The sequence below is a fragment of the Mesoplodon densirostris genome, chromosome 4 (genome assembly GCF_025265405.1).
Source record: "Mesoplodon densirostris isolate mMesDen1 chromosome 4, mMesDen1 primary haplotype, whole genome shotgun sequence".
NCBI classification, from domain to species: Eukaryota; Metazoa; Chordata; class Mammalia; order Artiodactyla; family Ziphiidae; genus Mesoplodon; species Mesoplodon densirostris.
In genome coordinates, this window is record NC_082664.1 from 181,818,924 (window position 1) to 181,826,322 (window position 7,399).

Here is a 7,399-nt window from a genome sequence, read left to right on the forward strand (position 1 = left end):
GACTAGAAACACACTGGATGGAATCAAAATAGATTAGACATGGCAGAGAAAAAGATTAGTGAATTTGGAGACTTAGCAATAGAAAGTAAATACAGTGAAACATGGAGAGAAAGACTGGAAACAATAAACTATCTGTGCACTCTGGGACAGCTTCCAAGTGGTCTAATATATGTGTACTTGGAGGTCCTAGTCTCGGCAAACTAGGCATTGAAGGGAATTCTACTTGATAAAGGTTATCAAAGGAAAATGAATAACTAGCCTCCTATGTATTGTGAAGGACCAAACACCTTCCCCTGAAGATTAGAAACAAGACAAGGATGTTCACTCACCACCTGTATTCAGTATCGTACTGGAGGTTCTAACCAGATCCATCAATAAGGCAAGAAAAAGAAAGAAAAACCATCTTAATTGGAAAAGAAGTAAAACCTTTTTTATGCATTGATGACATTATCATCTATATAGAAAATCTTATAGAATCTGCCAAAAAAGCCAAAAGAACCAATAAGTGGCTTTAGGAAGGTTGCAGGATGTAAAATCAATATACAAAGATCTGTTATTTCCAAATACTACTAATGAACAGTTCGCTATTGACATTTTTTAAATTCCATTTACAATAGCATTAAAAAGTGTTATATTCTTAGGGATAAATCTGGCAAAACATGATTAAAGTCTGCACATTAAAACTATAGAACATTGCTGAGAGAAATGAAAGGCCTAAATAAATGGAGTGATTTACAAGTTTCATGGGTCAGATAACTCAATATACCGAATATGTCAAATTTCCCCCAAATTAATCTATAGAAAAAAAGAGCATTCCCAATGAGAATCCTTTTTGTATAAACTGACAAGCTGATTCTGAAATTCATTTGGAAATATAAAGAACCTAGGGAAATCAAAACAACTTTGAAAAATAGGAGGAAAGCTTTCATACTACGTTACTTTGGTATTTATTATAAAACTACAGTAATTAAGATACTGTGGTATTGGCATCAAGATAGATAAGTAGATCAATGGAACAGAATAGAGTAATTAAAATAGTATGATATTGGTGTCAATACAGACAATAAGATCAATAGAAAAAAATGGAGAGTCCAGAAATAGACTCACATTGATAAGGTCAATTTTTTCTTTTGACCTAATCCTTGGGTTTAAAGTTCAGGACTGCAGGTAAGGGGCAGAGTGGCAAGGCCAGTACAAATGGTAACAGTGGCAGGGAACCCAGCTGGCACTGGCAGGAGCCTGTGCCGGGGTGTTGCAATGCCTATGTCTTGCTATGCTGGCTCTCTCTTTCTGGTTTTCTTTCTTTTGGTAGGTGTCCTGTGGAATATACCATAGACAGGTGTCAGCAGTTCTCAATGGTCAACTTCTCTATTATGTCTCTTTACACAGGTATAAAGATAATTCAGAAGAAAATACAAAGTTTTCAACTAACGCAGATGAAACAGTTGGATATTCTTATGCAAAAAATAATTCCAGTCCAATCCTGGCACTTATACAAAAAGTAAGTCAAAATAGATTGGAGATCTAGCTGTAAAAACTAAAATTACAAAATTTCTAAAAGATACATAGGAGAAAATCTTTGTGGCCTCAGGTTATGTAAAGATTTTTTTACATTCAACGGCAAAAGAATAATACACACACATACAAAATTGATATATTGGACTGCCTCAAAATTAAGAAATGTTGTTCAAAAGGCACTGTTAAAAAGTGAAAAGATAAGCCAGAGAGTAGAAGAAAATGCTTATAAATCACATATCTGATAAAGAACTGGTATCCACAATATATTAATAACTCCCAAAACTCAGCAATAAGAAAACAAACAACTGTATTTTTTAAATGAGCCAAAGATTTGAACATACAATTCATCAGAGAAGATATACAGACAGCAAATAAACACATGAAAAGATACTCAACATCATTATGCACTATGGAAATGTACATTAAAACCATAGTGAGATACTGTTGTGTGCCTATTTGTAGGTCTATAGTTAAAAAGACTGACCCTGTGAATTGCTGGTTAGGATGCGAATGAACTAGACCTCTGACACACAATGTAAAATGGCACAAATACCTGGAAAACAGTTTGACAATTTCTTAAATAGTTATAAACATACACTTTCCATAAGATCCAGGCTTTCTCCTTCTGGATATTTATCCAGGTGAAATAAATGCCTATGTCCATACAAAGATGTGTATACAAATATTTATAGCAGACTTGTTTGTAATAGCCTTAATTAATTAACTAATTAATTAACAGAAAACCAAGAACAATCCAAATGGTTATCATCAGGTGAATGGATAAACAAATTGTGGCACATCCATACAATGGAATAGTACTTAGCAATAAAAAAGGAACAAACTGTTGATACATGGAAGGACATGGATAAAGCTCAAAATAATCATTCTGGTGAAGAAGCCAAACAAAAATCAGCACAGACTGTATGATTCCATTCATACCGTACTAGAAAATGTAAACTGACCTCTGGGGACAGAAAGCAGGTGGGTGGTTCCCTGGATTGGGAGCAGGGGGTGGGAGAGTGATTGCAAAGGGTCAGGTGGAGAGTTTGGGGGGTTGGGCATGTTGACCACTTTGTGGGGCGGTTTCGTGGATGCACACATATGTCGGCATTTCAAATTGTACACCTTTAAAACACACCGTGTACTGTTTGCTCATTATCCCTGAAGCAACGTGGTGTTGGCGCTGCGACTGGAAGAGGCAAGACTGAGGCAGGGAGACCACTCAGGAAGACGCTGAGAATCCAAAGTGTCCTTACACCTAGAACCCGCCTTACAGGAACCAATTTTACATAAATAACTCTAATATAAACATAAGAATTCTGGTCTGTTAGGGGTGAATCCATTTGTAGGAAAATAAGAGCTAGTAATGAGTAAGCAAAGCCTAAGCCAGTACATTTGGGGCTTTGGTGCTCCTTACAAAAGGACCCCTGGTTCCTGCTGCCCTGTCACCCGTCACCCGGGTGCCTTTGTGCAGTGCACAGGCTGCACAGCCATCCACAGCAGCCCTGATCCTATAGACCACGTGGTGTGATAGAAACAGCACTGACCACCAAATCTTGGCTCTGCCATTAACCGTATGGCCTTTGGTGAACCACCTAAAAGTCCTCATACCTGAGCTTCTCATCTTGGATTCTGGCCCTATGGGGCTTGGTTGAGATAAGAACTATGGTTAGGCTTTAAAAACAGGCATATGGGGCTTCCCTGGCGGCACAGTGGTTGAGAGTCCACCTGCCGATGCAGGGGACACGGGTTCGTGCCCCGGTCTGGGAAGATCCCACTTGCCGCGGAGCAGCTGGGCCCGTGAGCCATGGCCGCTGAGCCTGCGCGTCCGGAGCCTGTGCTCCGCAACGGGAGAGGCCACAACAGTGAAAGGACCGTGTACCGCAAAAAAAAAAAAAAAAAAAACAGGCATGGGCCCCATCAACCTGTTCTGACCAGAGGTGAGGGGAGAAAGGCTGGTCTGGAGTTCAGGTGTTAATATTCCACTAATAATAAAAACATCCCTGGGCTCTTTATTAATCTTTATTAAGATGCACATTAAGCTACTAAACAGGGCTGTCTTGGATCAAACTGTGAGAGACGTGTTCTGTCTCCACTGCTACCTTCTGGGGCCTTTTGTGATGTACAAGCATCACACCCAGTTCCCCCTGTCACCCCCTCAGTGGCCCAGGGCCCACTGGGAATTCCTTCCCAGAGAGGTTTGCTGCCCTGAATTCCCGAGTCAATCCATTCAATCCATTCCTTGCTTCCGTCTTTCCATCCTTTCGGTGTGTAGATCACGGCTCGGAGGAATGAATATTACTAAATGGAGTCACGCTCAGGTTGGTATATACGACTAGGGCTATAGCTCTCTTAACCTTAACCTTTCAAGAGACACTTATTTTAAACGAGAAGCTCATTGACTCCAAAGAATGACTTTCTAACGGTGGAATTTGATATCAAGTAGCTAGCCCTTTGGGCATGGGAGTGAAGGGGTGCCTCTCGAAACAAATCTCCACATTTAGTGCCACCAAATCTCTAAAACGATCTCCAAAATGTTAAGCCGTGTATGCTGCCTTTTCAACAAGATAAGTTTCCTTCTGTATAATCATGTTTATATCTATGTCTATGTATCTGCTACAAACTCTGCACAGGAAATAATGGAGTCAAATATGGATTTTTTTTAACGTAAGAAACTGATACACTGATTGACGGCTGCGGCCGCAGTGTTTCAGGTGCTGCGAGTGGCTGAAGTTCAAGTTGGTAGTTCCAGTAATTTAGCTCCGTATACTGGTCAGTGATCTAGAGGATGAAGTGAATGGCAGTGTGAAAGAATTTGCTGAGGACACAAAAGTGTTTAGGTTGGTAAGAGCTGGGAGGGTTGTGAGGATCTTAAGGTGGCTCTAATAAACTGGAGGATGCAACAAACATGAAGACTGATAACGTTTTACAGAGAAGACCAAAAGGTAATAGATATTGAAAGAAATCATTTAAGCTCTACATAATTTAAGCAGTACACACCGAGGGGCTTAGAATTTATGTTAGTTTCAAAAGGAAAAGACTTGCTGTAGGAATCAAATTAATAAAAACATTTCAGTAAAGCCATCTAATCTGCAGTGGTCCTGAAAAAAAGGCCAAAAGAGTCTAGGTATGTACTGAGAAAATGCAGGGAAAATACAGGAAAACAGGAGGCAGTCGGGACTGGGTGCCGACCTGACAAGCTCTCTTCTGCTGACTCGGTCCCGATGTGTTCCTCCTAGTACCCTCAGCCCCAGAAAATGAATCAAGACCTGTCTAAACCAATAGTCCCCAAAGTATGATCCCCAGACTGGCAGCAGTGGGATGACCTGGCAACTTATTAGAAATGCAAATTTAGTAGGCCCCATCCCCAATATACTAAATCAGAAATTTTGGTGGAGGAACACAGCAATCTTTTTTTAGTAAGCCCCCCAGGAGATTCTGATTCATGCTGAAGTTTGAGAACCACTGGTCTAAACCAGTTGTGATAATCCCATTCCCCTTTGCCAATGATTACATTAAGGATAAGAATGAACTCCCTTCAGGTCATTGAGATACAAGTGAAAGTCTGCTGGAGGATTTTAAGAAAGGTATTTCTCTCGGATGAAAAGAGGAAAGACATTGCAGCCTTTGGCCTTAGTTCTGTGAAGATGTGATGTCTGGAGCTTCAGCATCCATCTTGTGGCTACGAGGAGGCATGGCTGAGGACCACAGAGCAAAAAGATCATGTCTCTGTGCCACTGAATTAGCCAACCTTCCCATGACTCGACATCCAGGATGTCTGGCTATGTGAGAAGATAAACCTCACTTTTGGTCAGATATGCTATTCCTTGCATCTGAAAGCATCCCCCCAAAATCACATGCCTTTCTTCTCCACTGTGGTACAGAGGAAGCAAACCTGAAGAGGTAAATGTTCAGAAATAGTGAAAAAAATAAAAAATAAAAACCCAGATCTCAGCCCTCTCACCTGAACACGAGAGAGCTACATTCCCTAACCTTAAAGCAAGTGTATTTTTGAGCCTCTCTGCTCTTATATACTGTATTAATATAACAAAGATTTACTTTTCTCATAGTTATCTGTAAAGCATCTTTAGTAACAGAGCTATGTGCAAACATAAAAAATCCCTCCTGGGGTCAGCATCCCATCCAGCCAGTTCAGGGCTGTGTGACTGAAAGATACACTGGGAGGAAAGTTGGAAGGTGTGATCGTTCTTGGTCGCAACCTTGGAAAGTTAAAGTTGCACACAGTGCACTTTCATTTCCCCCACCTCCCGTTATGAATGACCATTTATGAATCTGATCAACTCTCAATGTTGTTAGTCCTACTCTGAATTAAGAGGTCATGCAGTGGACGCACACCTCATCCCAAGGACCGCTTTCACGGGAAATAAAATGCCAAGACAGATGTATGGGTGGAAACCTACACTTAGAGGAGGCAAAAGGTATCTCCTGCTGACTGTGTCTTCACACCTTGGCAACGCACGTTCGTGGGTCTGTGAGCAAAGTCACAAGGAATAGGGCAGAGAGTGCCAGGATCAGCCTGATGAACGCATCCTTTTCTGTGCCATCCAGCTTGACCTTTGACAAACTTTTAACAGTGAAGCCCCTCAAATGACTAACTGCAAACACAGGTGAGATTGTCATCCTGTCCTATGGGTCAGGAAGATTGGGCTTTACAGGACTGACAGCAGGAATTGTTCCAAAATCAACTGTCCTCCTCGGAGAATTCCCTGTCAGCTGTCAAAGAAGGCTGGCTCCGTTGAATTCAGCCCTCGAAGAGTGCAAAGGGGAGAGAAGAGCTCTCAGAGACAAAAAGCAGACCTTGCAGGATTTTACGGCTTAAGACCAATACCTTCCCCTGCCCTCGGAGCCATTAAGGAAGCCAGCAGCATCTGGAGCCCAGATGTTCTGAGCAGATCTCCCTCTGGGCAGAGGCTGGCCTAGTCTGCCCTGGAGCTCAGAGCAGGTCACGAGAGAAAGTAGTCTTGTCCCGGCCAGGAAAGTGGAAGTGCAGCTCCTGGCCACAGTCTTTATCCAGGCTGGAGCCTTGAGTTCAAGGTTTCTCCCATTTCCTACCCTTGGGAGGCAAGGCAATTCCTGTTGCCTGGTGGAGTGAGGATAAATGGGACAAGGGATGGGAAAAGCACTGATTGTGTGGCTTATAAAATCCCCGTGGCAGAAAACACTGTTGTGAACTCACCCAAAGCTATTTCTCAGACTCCTTGGCAGCCAGGTGGGGTCATGTGACTGAGTCTTGGCCAATGGGATGTAGATGGAAGTGACGTGCATCACTTCTGGGCCTGGCCCAGAAAACACACCTGGGCCATGTCACAATCCCACTCCCTGGGCTTCTGGTCACGTGCATAGGATCCGCAGACAAACTCCCAGCTGATGGGGATGGGGGCCCACTCTATGGAAGGAGCTCACATCCCTGATCAGCTTCACAGAAGCTGATCTGTGGCCACCTGCCTAGCGGTCTCAGATTGTCCTGGAATGCAAAATAAAGCTCTGACTGTGCTAAACCATCTCAGAGTTTGTTGTCCTATCAAGCATTGTTTACCCTACTTAATGCAGGCTCGGAATGTGTCCCAGAGAAAGCAGCTGAGAGGGTGACTGGAACCTGGGGCAGGGGTGGGGAGCCAGGGGTAGCAAATACATTTAGAGAGTGGCTCACAGTGTCCAAGTGGCATGTGGTCTGCCGCTCACTTAATGATCCTCCCTTATCAATGCTTTTATGCTCTGGATGAACCTCTGTGAGGCTGTCTGGGTGCCCCTCACCTCTGGCTGGCTGTCAGGATCTATACAGACAGCTAAGGAGGCATATTAAACAGGCCTCAGGGAGTTCAGGATCTGAAAGAAATTAACCCAGGCAAATCGCCACCGA

At 42.8% G+C, this 7,399-nt stretch overlaps 1 long non-coding RNA gene across 1 annotated transcript in view; it reads left to right on the plus strand.

Moving 5' to 3' along the window:
• The window catches only part of LOC132488936 (uncharacterized), a 110,425-nt gene extending 108,847 nt beyond the window's left edge, over nucleotides 1-1,578 (plus strand). The window contains exon 5 of the long non-coding RNA XR_009531822.1: nucleotides 1,390-1,578. This is a non-coding gene — a long non-coding RNA (uncharacterized LOC132488936). The remainder of the gene's footprint in view (nucleotides 1-1,389) is intronic.
• Nucleotides 1,579-7,399: the final 5,821 nt, after the last annotated feature.